Genomic DNA, 14,942 nt, shown 5'->3' with positions numbered 1-14,942 from the left:
CTTCTACCCTCAAGCCATAAGACTCGTGAACATGTACTCAAATGGCTACCCAGACTATTTGCAGTACCCCCCTCACCCCCTCTTTACACCACTGCCACTCTCTGATGTCATCTATGCATAGTTACTTTAATAACTCTACCTACATGTACATACTACCTCAACTAAACGGTGCCCACGCACATTGACTCTGTATCATTACCCCCCTGTATATAGTCTCGCTATTGTTATTTTACTGCTGCTCTTTGATTAGGGGCTCGTACTGTGAGGGAAAAAAGTATTTCCCCTGCTGATTTTGTACGTTTGCCCACTGACAAAGAAATCATCAGTCTATAAATTTAATGGTAGGTTTATTTGAACAGTGAGAGACAGAATAACAACAAAAAAATCCATAAAAACGCATGTCAAAAATGTTATAAATTGATTTGCATTTTATTGAGGGAAATAAGTATTTGACCCCCTCTCAATCAGAAAGATTTCTGGCTTCCAGGTGTCTTTTATACAGGTAACGAGCTGAGATTAGGAGCACACTCTTAAAGGGAGTGCTCCTAATCTCAGTTTGTTACCTGTATAAAAGACACCAGTCCACAGAAGCAATCAATCAATCAGATTCCAAACTCTCCACCATGGCCAAGACCAAAGAGCACTCCAAGGATGTCAGGAACAAGATTGTAGACCTACACAAGGCTGGAATGGGCTACAAGACCATCGCCAAGCAGCTTGGTTAGAAGGTGACAACAGTTGGTGCGATTATTCGCAAATTGAACACAAAGGAATTGTCAATCTCACTCGGACTGGGGCTCCATGCAAGATCTCACCTCGTGGAGTTGCAATGATCATGAGAACGGTGAGGAATCAGCCCAGAACTACACAGGAGGATCTTGTCAATGATCTCAAGGCAGCTGGGACCATAGTCACCAAGAAAACAATTGGTAACACACCACGCTGTGAAGGACTGAAATCCTGCAGCGCCCGCAAGGTCCCCCTGCTCAAGAAATCACATATACATGCCCATCTGAAGTTTGCCAATGAACATCTGAATGATTCAGAGGACAACTGGGTGAAAGTGTTGTGGTCAGATGAGACCAAAATGGAGCTCTTTGGCATCAACTCAACTCACCGTGTTTGGAGGAGGAGGAATGCTGCCTATGACCCCAAGATTACCATCCCCACCGTCAAACATGGAGGTGGAAACATTATGCTTTGGGGGTGTTTTTCTGCTAAGGGGACAGGACAACTTCACCGCATCAAAGGGACGATGGACGGGGCCATGTACCGTGAAATCTTGGGTGAGAACCTCCTTCCCTCAGCCAGGGTATTGAAAATGGGTCGTGGATGGGTATTCCAGCATGACAATGACCCAAAACACACGGCCAAGGCAACAAATGAGTGGCTCAAGAAGAAGCACATTAAGGTCCTGGAGTGAGCCAGTCTCCAGACCTTAATCCCATAGAAAATCTGTGGAGGGAGCTGAAGGTTCGAGTTGCCAAACGTCAGCCTCGAAACCTTAATGACTTGGAGAAGATCTGCAAAGAGGAGTGGGACAAAATCCCTTCTGAGATGTGTGCAAACCTGGTGGCCAACTACAAGAAACGTCTGACCTCTGTGATTGCCAACAAGGGTTTTGCCACCAAGTACTAAGTCATGTTTTGTAGAGGGGTCAAATACTTATTTCCCTCATTAAAATGCAAATCAATTTATAACATTTTTAACATGCCTTTTTCTGGATTTTTTGTTGTTATTCTGTCTCTTACTGTTCAAATAAACCTACCATTAAAATTATAGACTGATAATTTCTTTGTCAGTGGGCAAACGTACAAAATCAGCAGGGGATCAAATACTTTTTTCCCTCACTGTATGTGGAACTTGTTCAGTTTATGTCTCAGTTGTTGAATCTTGTAATGTTCATACAAATATTTACACATGTTAAGTTTACTGAAAATAAACGTAGTTGACAGGGCTGAGTTTATGTGTAGGTGACTAATAAACTTTGATTTAATTTGATATATCATATGTAGAGTAGCTTGTTATCCCCCTAATACACCACCTGATTTTAGACAGACGCTCCCCCCTGGACATTATTGTGCAGGAGAAATCCCCTGGTGTCTATAGGTCCTATAAGCCCTGTCACCATGAGAAACACTCTTTTTACACCACTTTGATACGGAAGTTACTTTTTCGTAGCAGGTTAGGAGATTTTACGCAGCAGGTTAGGAGAATTAATGTAGCAGGTTAGGATATTTAGGTTAAGGTTAGGAAAAGGATCAGGGTTAACGTAAAAGAGGGCTAGCAAAAAAGAGGAACTCGAAGCAGTCTTTTAGTCCCACTTAGGAGGCGCGCACACTACCCGAGTATATTACTTGCTAATGTTCAGTCTGTGGATAACAAAGTTGATGAGATCAGGGCAAGCGTTTCTTTCCAGAGAGACATCAGGGATTGTAACATACTCTGTTTCACGGAAACATGGCTCTCTCGGGATATACTGTCGGAGTCAGTCCAGCCATCTGGGTTCTCAGCTCATCGCGCCGACAGGAATAAACATCTCCCCGGGAAGAAGAAGGGCGGGGGTGTATGTTTCATGATTAACAACTCATGGTGTATTTGTAATAACATAGAGGAACTCAAGTCCTTTTGTTCACCCAACATAAAATACCTCACAATCAAATGCCGACCGTATTATCTCCCAATAGAATTCTCTTCGGTTATTGTCACAGCCGCATATATCCCCCCTCAAGCCGATACCGCAACGGCTTGAGGAGGAACTTCACTGGACTTTATGCAAACTGGAAACCATATATCTTGAAGGTGCATTTATTGTATTTGTGGATTGTAACAAAGCAAATTTGAGGAAAAGGCTACCTAAATTCTATCAGCCCTATTGACTGTAGTAATCGCGTTGGAAAAACACCATTGTTATTCCAACTTCCGGGATGCATACAAGACCCTCCCCCACCCTACTTTTGGGAAAAAAACTAAACAACTGAAAGCACAAACCACCGTATTTAACCATGGCAAGGTGACTGGGAATATGGCAGAATACAAACAGAGTAGTGATTCCCTCCGCAAGGCAATCAAACAGGTAAAACGTCAGTATAGAGATAAAGTGGAGTCGCAATTCAACGACTCAGACAGAGGACGTATGTGGCAGGGTCTACAGACAATCACGGACTACAAAAGGAAAACCAGCCACGTCGCGGACACCGACGTCTTGCTTCCGGACAAGATAAACACGTTTTTTTGCCCGCTTAGAGGATAACACAGTGCCACCGACACAGCCAGCTACCAAGGAGTGTGGGCTCTCCTTCTCCGTGGCCGATGTGAGTAAGACATTTAAACGTGTTAACCCTCGCAAGGATGCCAGCCCAGACGGCATCCCTAGCCATGTCCTCAGAGCATGCGCAGACCAGCTGGCTGGTGTGCTTACAGATGCCTCACAAGTCCTCAACTGGCAGCTTCATTAAAAATTACCCACAAAACACCAGTCTCAACGTCATCAGTGAAGAGGCGACTCCGGGATGCTGTCCCTCTAGGCAGAGTTGCAAAGAAAAAGCCATATCTCAGACCAGACAATAAAAAGAAAAGATTAAGATGGGCAAAATAACACAGACACTGGACAGAGGAACTCTGTCTGGAAGGCCAGTATCCCGGGGGTTGCCTCTTCACTATTGATGTTGAGACTGGTGTTTTGCGGGTACTATTTAATGAAGCTGCCAGTTGAGGACTTGTGAGGCATCTGTTTCTCAAACTAGACACTGTAATGTACTTGTCCTCTTGCTCAGTTGTGCACCGGGGCCTCCCACTCCTCTTTCTATTCTGGTTAGAGCCAGTTTGCGCTGTTCTGTGAAGGGAGTAGTACACAGCGTTGTTCGAGGTCTTCAGTTTCTTGGCAATTTCTCACATGGAATAGCCTTCATTTCTCAGAACAAGAATAGACAGACAAGTTTCAGAAGAAAGTTCTTTGTTTCTGGCCATTTTGAGCCTGTAATCAAACCCACAAATGCTGATGCTCCAGATACTCAACTAGTCTAAATAAGGACAGTTTTATTGCTTCTTTAATGAGAACAACAGTTTTCAGCTGTGCTAACATAATTGCAAACGGGTTTTCTAATGATCAATTGGTCTTTTAAAATGATAAACTTGGATTAGCTAACACAACGTGCCATTGTAACACAGGAGTGACGGTTGCTGATAATGAGCCTCTGTACGCCTATGTCAATATTCCATTAAAAATCAGCCGTTTCCAGCTACAGTAATCATTTACAACATTGTCTACACTGTGTAGACATTTAACATTGTCTACACTGTATTTCTGATCAATTTGATGTTATTTTAATGGACAGAAAATGTGCTTTTCTTTCAAAAACAAGGACATTTCTAAGTGACCCCAAACTTTTGAACAGTAGTGTATGTAAGAATGCAACACTATAGTACCCTCCAAGCTCATCATTAAGCTTGAGGCCCTGGGTCTGAACCGCGCCCTGTGCAATTGGGTCCTGGACTTCCAGACTGGCCACCCCCAGGTGGTGAAGGTAGGAAACAACATCTCCACTTCACAGATCCTCAACACTGGGGCCGCACGAGGGTGCGTGCTCAGCCCCCTCCTGTACTCCCTGTTCACCCATGACTGCGTGGCCATGCACACCTCCGACTCAATCATCAAGTTTGCAGACGACACAACAGTAGTAGGCTTGATTACCAACAACTACAGGGAGGAGGTGAGGGCTCTGGGAGTGTGGTGTCAGGAAAATAACCTCTCACTCAACATCAACAAAACAAAGGAGATGATCGTGGACTTCAGGAAACAGCAGAGGGAGCACCCCCCTATACACATTGACGGGACAACAGTGGAGAAGGTGGAAAGTTTTAAGTTCCTCGGCATACATATCACTGACAAACTGAAATGGTCCACCCACACAGACAGTGTGGCGAAGAAGGTGCAATAGCGCCTCTTCAAACTCAGGAGGCTGAAGAAATTTGGCTTGTCACTTAAAACACTCACAAACTTTTACAGATGCTCAATTGAGAGAATCTTGTCAGGCTGTATCACCGCCTGGGTCAGCAACTGCACCGCCCAGAACCACAGGGCTCTCCAGAGGGTGGTGCGGTCTGCACAACGCATTACTGGGGGCAAACTACCTGCCCTCCAGGACACCTACAGCACCCGATGTCACAGGAAGGCCAAAAAGATCATCAAGGACAACAACCACCCGAGCCTGTTTAACTCGCAATCATCCAGCAGGCGAGGTCAGTACAGGTGCATTAAAGCTGAGACTGAAAAACAGATTCTATCTCAAGGCCATCAGACTGTTAAATAGCCATCACTAACAGAGAGGCTGCTGCCAACATACACAGACTTCAAATCATTGGCCACTTTAATAAATGGACCACTAGTCATTTTAATAGCCTGCTTTCCACTAGCGGAACGTTTCGACAACATCCGGTGAAATTGCAGAGCGCAAAATTCAAACAAATTGTTAGAAATATTTAACTTTCATACATTCACAACTGCAATACACCAAATTAAAGCTTAACTTCTTGTTAATATAGCCATCGTGTCAGATTTCAAAAAGACTTTACGGCGAAAGTAAACCATGTGATTATCTGAGGACAGCACCCCATCAAACAAACACATGACAATCACATTTCAACCCGCCAGGCGCGACACAAAACTCAGAAATAGCGATATAATTCATGCCTTACCTTTGAAGAACTTCTTCTGTTGGCACTCCAATACGTCCCATAAACATCACAAATGGTCCTTTTGTTCGATTAATTCCGTCGTTATATCTCCAAAATGTCCATTTATTTGTTTCATTCAGAAAAACACCGGTTCAACACCCAGCATGACTACAAAATATCTAATAAGTTACCTGTAAACGCTATCCAAACATCTCAAATAACTTTCCTAAGTCAACTTTAGGTATTTTAAAACATAAATAATCAATAAAATTTAACCTCTTGTCGTTCGCCTAGGATAGGGGGCGCTACAGCGATTTTTGAAAAAAATTCGTGCCCATTTTAAACGGCCTCCTACTTAACCTCTTGGGGCTAGGTGGGACGCTAGCGTGCCACCCGTGGTGCACTCCATCAACAGCAGGTGCATTTCAAGAGCGGCAAATTTGAATCCAAATAAATGTCAAAATTCAAATTTTTCAAAAATACAACTATGTTACACCATTTGAAAGATAAACATCTCCTTAATCTAACCACGTTTTACGATTTCAAAAAGGTTTTACGGCGAAAGCATAAATTTAGAGTATGTTAGGACAGTACATTTACAAGAGTTGTGTGTAATGTTTTGTCAAGTCAAAGACAGGGTCACCAAAACCATAAAACCAGCTAAAATGATGCACTAACCTTTTACAATCTCCATCAGATGACACTCCTAGGACATTATGTTAGACAATGCATGCATTTTTAGTTCTATCAAGTTCATATTTATATCCAAAAACAGCGTTTTACTATGGCATTGATGTTGAGGAAATCGTTTCCCTCCAATAACCGGCAGTCAAGTCAACACCACAAATTAAATAATTAAAATTAGAAAACATTGGTAAAATATTATATTGTCATTTAAAGAATTATAGATTTACATCTCTTGAACGCAATCAACTTGCCAGATTTAAAAATAACCTTACTGGGAAATCACACTTTGCAATAATCTGAGCACTGCGCCCAGAAAAATACTCGTTGCGATACAGACTAGACGTCATGTTGGGGAGATCTAAAATCGAAAATACTATGTAAATAATCCATTACCTTTGATTCTCTTCATCAGATGTCACTTCCAGGTATCACAGGTCCATAACGAATGTAGTTTTGTTCAAAAAAGCTCATCATTTATGTCCAAAAATCTCCGTCTCGTTAGCACATGATGTAAGCCAGCCGGACTTCTCGTCATGAACGAGGGGAAAAAATATATTTCCGTTCGTTCAAACATGTCAAACGTTGTATAGCATAAATCATTAGGGCCTTTTTTAACCAGAACATGAATAATATTCAAGGTGGACGAATGCATACTCTTTTATAACGTATTGGAACGAGGGTACCCAACATGAACTAGCGCGCCAGGTGTCTAATGGGACATCATCGTTCCATGGCTCTTGTTCGGTCAGATCTCCCTCCAGAAGACTCAAAACACTTTGTAAAGGCTGGTGACATCTAGTGGAAGCAATAGGAAGTGCCAAAATATTCCTAAACCCCTGTGTTTTTCAATGGGATAGGTTTAAAGTCAATACAACACATCAGGTATCCACTTCCTGTCAGAAAATGTCTCAGGGTTTTGCCTGCCAAATGAGTTCTGTTATACTCACAGACACCATTCAAACAGTTTTGGAAACTTTAGAGTGTTTTCTATCCATATATAATAAGTATATGCATATTCTAGTTACTGGGTAGGATTAGTAACCAGATTAAATCGGGTACATTTTTTTTATCCAGACGTGCAAATGCTGCCCCCTAGACCCAACAGGTTAAACTCAGAAGCTAGGATATGCATATAATTAATACTTGTGGATAGAAAACACCCTAACGTTTCTAAAACTGTTTGAATGGTGTCTGTGAGTATAACAGAACTCATATGGCAGTCAAAACCCCGAGACCGATCGTAACAGGAAGTGGAATTCTGAATTGCGGACTCAACTTCATCAGTTTGCCTGTAAATCACACAGTGAGCAATGGTTCATTGAGAACTTCCTATTGCTTCCACTAGATGTCCCCAGTCTTTACAAAGTGATTTGAGCCTTCTACTGTGAAAACTGAATGAATGAGACGCAGTGGAACGTGGTCACACGGAGAGGGCCATCACCATTATGACGCCGGCCCCCTGGCTACCCTTCCCTTTCGAAACGTTTTGAAACACAATGCAATCGTCCCCCTTGAATCTTATTGGAGCTCTGGTTGAAAAAGGCCCTAAAGATTTATGTTATACAACGTTTGACATGTTTGAACGAACCTAAATAAAAAAAAAATGCATTTTTCCGAAAGTGGAGTCCCGCGCACGACGGAACTTTACATGCAGCCTTCAGAACGCGCTAACAAGAACAAGCTATTGGAACATAAAGGATTAACTTTTTAGAACGAAAATACATTTGTTGTGGACCTGGGATTCCTAGAAGTGCTTTCTGATGAAGATAATCAAAGGTAAGGGATTATTGACAATAGTATACAAGACTAGATTTGATATGCGATTGTTCCAAGATGGCGCTGACCTGTAACGGTAGCCTATTTTCTGAGTATCGCATCCCCTTTTATCGCAAAGTGTGATTACCCAGTAAAGTTATTTTTAAATCTGGCATTACAGGTGCTTTCAAGAGATATTCATCTATAAATCTTAGAATGACAATATTACATTTTTAAAATGTTTTCGAATAGTAATTTAGTAAATTGTAACGCTGTTTCACCGGATGCATTTGAGGGAAAATAGTTAGTCAACGTTACGCGCCGATGTAAAATGCTGTTTTTATATATAAATATGAACTTTATCGAACAAAAGAATGCATGTATTGTGTAACATGATGTCCTAGGGGTCTCATCTGATGAAGATTGTCAAAGGTTAGTGCTGCATTTAGCTGTTTTTTGGTTATTTGTGATGCATGTGGTTGGTCGGAAAATGGCTATGTGGCTACTTTTACGATATACTCCTCTAACATAATCTAATGTTTTGCTTTTGCTGTAAAGCCTTTTTGAAATCGGACAACGTGGTTCGATTCAGGAGAGGTGTATCTATAAAACGATATAACATAGTCCTATATTTCATTATGCTAATGGCGATAGGATTTTTCGCTGGATGTCTGTCCCCAACCAGGGGTTAAGGCGGGATAAACTGTGTTCAATACCGGATAAAAACAACGTGAAGCGCATGACCTGGAGCGCGCATCAAAACAGTAGAGAGCACTTGGCTGGACCCTCGTTCTGAATAGCCGTACTTCTTCATTTTTCTAAAGAAAAAATTCAACCAATTTCTAAATACTGTTGACATCTAGTGGAAGGAATAGGAACTGCAACCATGTACCATAGAAATCTAGGTTCCAATAGAAAAGCAATTGAAAACAGAGACACCACAAAAAAAATATTCTTGGAAGGTTTGTCCTCGGGTTTTGGCCTGCCAAATAAGTTCTGTTATACTCACAGACATAATTCTAACAGTTCTAGAAACTTTAGAGTGTTTTCTATCCAAATCTACCAATTATATGCATATCCTAGCTTCTGGGCCTGAGTAGCAGGCAGTTTACGTTGGGCACACTTTTCATCCGGAAGTGAAAATACCGCCCCCTATCCCAAACAGGTTTTAATAATGAGCCCGGGAAAAAACTGAATGTCGTCATTCCAGCCCCAGGCTGAAACACATTATCGCCTTTCTCAAGTGGCCGATCAAGGGACACTAGCTTATGCGCGTGACCCCGACCGCCCCCGCGTTTGGGATTTTTTCCTCTGTTTGCCGAAAAGGAGATTCCCTGTCGGAATAATATCGCTTTTCTACGAGAAAAATGTCGTAAAAATTGATTTTAAACAGCGGTTGACATGCTTCGAAGTACGGTAATGGAATACTTAGAATTTTATTGTCACGAATTGCGCCATGCGCGTGACACTTCTTTACTATTTCGGATACTGTCTGGAACGCACGAACAAAACGCCGCTATTCGGATATAACGATGGATTATTTTGGACCAAACCAACATTTGTTATTGAAGTAGCAGTCCTGGGTGTGTATTCTGACGAAGACAACAAAAGGTAATGAAACTTTTATAATAGTAAATATGATTATGGTGAGTGCTAAACTTGCCGGGTGTCTAAATAGCGAGCCCGTGATGCCTGGGCTATGTACTTAGAATATTGCAAAATGTGCTTTCACCAAAAAGCTATTTTAAAATCGGACATATCGAGTGCATAGAGGAGGTCTGTATCTATAATTCTTAAAATAATTGTTATGCTTTTTGTGAACGTTTATCGTGAGTAATTTAGTAAAATGTTAGCGAATTCCCCGGAAGTTTGCGGGGGTATGCTAGTTCTGAACGTCACATGCTAATGTAAAAAGCTGGTTTTTGATATAAATATGAACTTGATTGAACAAAACATGCATGTATTGTATAACATAATGTCCTAGGGTTGTCATCTGATGAAGATCATCAAAGGTGAGTGCTGCATTTAGCTGTCTTCTGGGTTTTGGTGACATTATATGCTGGCTTGAAAAATGGGTGTCTGATTATTTCTGGCTTGGTACTCTGCTGACATAATCTAATGTTTTGCTTTCGTTGTAAAGCCTTTTTGAAATCGGACAGTGTGGTTAGATTAACGAGAGTCTTGTCTTTAAATGGCTGTAAAATAGTCATATGTTTGAGAAATTGAAGTAATAGGATTTTTAAGGTTTTGAAAATCGCGCCACAGGATAGCAGTGGCTGTTACGTAGGTGGGACGAATTCGTCCCGCCTAGCCTAGAGAGGTTAATAATGTTTACATTTCTTGCATTACTCATCTCATATGTTTATACTGTATTCTGTACTGTTCTACTGTATCTTAGTCTATGCCACTCTGACATTGCTCATCCATATATTTATATATTTTTAATCCAATTATTTTACATAGATTTGTGTGTATTAGGCATATGTTGTGAAATTGTTAGATATTACTTGTTAGACATTGCTGCACTGACGGAACTAGAAGCAAAAGCATTTCGCTACACCCGCATTACGCTAAACACGTGTGACCAATAAAATTGATTGGATTTGATTTGATTTTGAAAATGCTCTACTCACCTGCCAAGAAAATCACTTCCTGTCGTAGCTGTATCGAAGTGGTGTGAAAAGAGTGTCTCCTGTCACCATGCTGCCCCTTGGCACAGTGCAGTATGACGGGAGCCACCGTGACATGACAGCAGTCAGCGTGGGGTCAGGAAGTGGCTGGCGGCTGCCTGATTGATCTGGCTGGAAAGTGGAGGGCAGGCTGGTTCCACAGCAAGGTCATGTGTTGTGTTACTTGTGATGCTAGTGGTGGTAGGCTGTTGTAGACATGGGATGGGAGCCTCCCACACACACTGGGATGCATGATACATAGGGATGCTTGCACACATAGAGATGGAGATAGAAACACATACACACACACACACAAACACACTGCAACACAGACACGTAGGGATGCATAGTGACATGGAGATGGAAGTGGCTGTGGGGTCATGCTGTAATAGCTATAGTTCATCGAGGGGTCAAGGAAACCTGATGTTGGGCCTGGCCTCAGTGAGTTATGGTCAGCTGAGGAGGCACTCGATAGTAAGCAGCACATATGCATTATAAATACAATCTCTACAATGGTTTTCTGCTGGGCTTTGTTACATCAAAGCACACACACACACACACACACAAACACAGTATAAAACATGCAGGGACAAACATTGCCACCCAACGTACTGTATATGCTATGAAAGAGAATATATCATTTGTCAACTGCATCACTATCAGAGACACTCAAGTAATAATTAACAAGACCCATTAAAATGTTGACATTTTATTTTTTTATTTTGTTTAATTTATTTAATTACATTGTATTTCATAATGCATTGTGCTAATGCCATCTCCTTGTGTTGTTCTGTGACAGGGGACATATTACTATGTCCAGGTGTCTGCCTACAACATGAAGGGATGGGGTCCTGCCCAGACCTGCACCCCGTCCTGCACTTCCCCCTCCAGTAAGTCCACCAATCTATCCCCTCCTTTGTGTGTGTGTGTGTGTGTGTGTGTGTGTGTATGTATGTATGTGTGTGTGTGTTCATGCGTGCATCCGTGCATGCATGTGTGTGCCCATTAATGCGTTGTGTTGTTCTCATTGAACCCACATCTAATGTGTCTTCTGAGCAGAATTTCCAACGCCAACGTTGTTTCAACTTTGCTTATGAACCTCTTTCCGTCTTCCATGGTATTGGGTGGGTGGTGGTTGGCAGCTGGACCCCCCATCCAGGCCGGACGTCAGTGTGTGTAACCGTAGCTGTGTGTTTGGGCCAATGAGATCAGTGGTGTGAAGTCATCCAAGTCAACAGCTGAAGAGATGAGTGGCCAGAACAGCTCTCTATTTCTCTTCTTCTCTCTTGATCTTTCGATATCTGTTTCTCTTCCTTCATCTCTCCCTTTTTCTTTCGCACTCTCTCTTTCGAGCTCTGTCTCTTCCTCCCCTCTCTCTCTCCTTCTCTCAATCGCTCTCTCTCTCTCTCAGTAAGGACACAAGGAGAGGAAGCCCATTTAGACTATTTAGATGTACCCGGCCCTCAGTCGCTTCCACATTCCGAGTGGGATTCCTGACGGCATGGTTTGGGATGAGTTTTAGAGCGTGTGCCTAAAAACCTCAGTGCATCAACTGGTGTTGACTTTCTTAGGTCTCTCAATACCTGACCTGAATGTCCATGGTAGGAAAGAGAGGGAGATGTAACTCCAGTGTATGACTGAAGAATAGACAGTTTGTACTCTGGCTTTTAGAACACATTAGCCTCTTTAATGGCCTTCAATATGTATACGTTATTGTATATGTAACATATGTAATTGTTTATCTGCACGTTTGTGTGCGCGGGCGCGTGTTCATTTTAAGCACGTTTCTTTATTTCCGTACTTGTGTAAAAAATATTAAACACATACAGACATATACCAATGAGTGTATTCATTTGTCTGTGCAAGTCTGTATAGTGTGTGTACACTGTACAGAATGTTTGTGAGTGAGTGTTTGTATATCTCTGTATACACGACAGAGAGAGCGAGAGAGAGCGTGAGAGAGAGAGAAACTGCAGGGCTTTCCCTTTCCCTCCCCCTACCCACCTACCCCCTTCCCCTCTCGCCCCTCCCTCCGAGCTAATTTCAATGGTTGCGTGTTTGTGTTTTCTATTTGGGCCACCACTGGAAATATTTGCATGTCAGTGAGAGCTGGGGCCGTAAATGCCCAACAGTGAGGCCCTTATATGAGGACCACTCTCTCCGCCGAGGCCATTAAAGAGGCTAGTTGTCCAGTCAGGACAGGAACCTTTCCGGGAATAGAGCTCACGGTGTTTCACCCAGCCTCCAGGGGCCCACGGGGAATAACCAAGATGTCTGTGTTGCTGCCGTCTTATCACCAGCACATCGTCCTCCCTCCTTCTTCTACTCCTCCATGGGACACTGCTGGCATGCTCTCTCTATCTAGAGGGAGAGTCTATACTAACCTGTTTACCCCTGTGTATGTATACAGTGTGAATGAGGGAGGGGGAAAGGATGTGTAGTGTGTTTGTCTGTATAGTATGTGTGTGTGTGTGTGTGTGTGGACTTTATAGCATTCAAGAAGGCATGGATTATTGAGTCATTGTTAGTTTTACACTTCAGACATGACTCTGCCATTGTGCTGTAAAATTGTGGATTTTGTCTCTTGTATAATAAATACTATACAATATTTTATACTGGATTAAGCGTACACTTTCGTTAACTGTAACTTTGTTAGTTATGTTCCAACATTCCCTCCATCTTGTGCTTATATCAGTTATTTCTTTGTCTTGGTTCCAGTAGTTTGAACACTAAACAAAAATATAAACGCAACAGGTAAAGTTTTGGTCCCATGTTTCCTGAGCTGTAATATCCCTGTTAGTGAGCATTTTTCCTTTGCAAAGATAATCCATCCACCTGACAAGTGTGACATATCAAGAATCTGATTAAACAGAATGATCATTACACAGGTGCACCTTGTGCGGGGGACAATACATTCATTTCTCTACCATAAGCCGCCTCCAACATCGTTTTGAGAATTTGGGAGTATGTCCAACCGGCATCACAACTGCAGACTACGTGTATGGTGTTGTGTGGGCTAGCGGTTTGCTGATGTCAACGTTGTGAACAGAGTACCCCATGGTGCCGGTGGGGTAATGGTATGGGCAGGCATAAGCTACGAACAACGAACTCAATTGCATTTTATCAATGGCAATTTCAATGCACAGAGATACTGTGATGAGATCCTGAGGCCCATTGTTGTGCCAGTCATCTGCCACCATTACCTCATGTTTCAGGATGATAATGCACGTCCCCATGTATTTATATGAAATCCATATATTATAAGAAATCCACATATTAGGGCCTAATTTATTTATTTCAATTGACTGATTTTGTTATATGAATTGTAACTCAGTAAAATCTTTGAAATTGTTGCATGTTGCACTTATATTTTTGTCCGGTATAGTTTTTTCTAGGAGATTGTCAGTTGGATAGGCTCTCTGCAAGGTTTGCATATCTTACCTATGATATGTACATTCTTTTCTGACTCAAATTGGGTTCCCTCAAGATTACTCTGATGTCCAAAAGATTTCAAATAGAAATGTCTTTAAGTTGCATGTATTTGAAAAGATCTACATTGGTCAGTCCGTCATGGAAATAAATGTATTTCCTGTTACCGAGTTATTTACGGTTTCTATGTCTTTAGTTATCCATGTAGACCAATTTATTGGTGAATTCTGAAAAGCTATCAAATTATGTTTCCATATGGTTGTGTTTTTAGGAAGTGATATTGGTTCATGTAGAATACGTTTAATTTTCTTCCATATTGTTATAGTCTTCTTAACTATGAAGTTGTTAATGTTCTTAGCTTTGTGTGTAACGGTTGTCGTCGGGAATGGAGGACCAAAACGCAGCAGGAATGTGGAAGATCATCTTATCATTTATTTTAAATAAAGAGAACACCAAAAACACCAAAACGAAAAATGCACGAACAACAAAACAGTCTTGTAAGGCTCACACAGGCAAAACAAGAAACAATCTCCCACAAACACTAAACCAAACACATACCCATATATAGGACTCCAAATCAGAGGCAATGAGAAAACACCTGCCTCCAATTGAGAGTCCAACCCCAATAAACCAGACATAGAAATACAAAAGACCAGAGACCACAGAAATACAAACATAGAATATTACCCAAAAACCCGGAAATAATAAATCAAACGCCCCACTAAA

General features: G+C 41.8%; 1 pseudogene; it reads left to right on the top strand.

Moving 5' to 3' along the window:
* LOC106578334 (ankyrin repeat and fibronectin type-III domain-containing protein 1-like) overlaps positions 1-14,942 on the top strand; it is a 60,490-nt pseudogene that overhangs the window by 14,519 nt on the left and 31,029 nt on the right.

This window comes from Salmo salar, chromosome ssa19 (assembly GCF_905237065.1).
Source record: "Salmo salar chromosome ssa19, Ssal_v3.1, whole genome shotgun sequence".
Classification (NCBI taxonomy): domain Eukaryota; kingdom Metazoa; phylum Chordata; class Actinopteri; order Salmoniformes; family Salmonidae; genus Salmo; species Salmo salar.
Note: the sequence above shows the minus strand (reverse complement) of the source record. Positions and strands in the feature narration are given on the sequence as shown.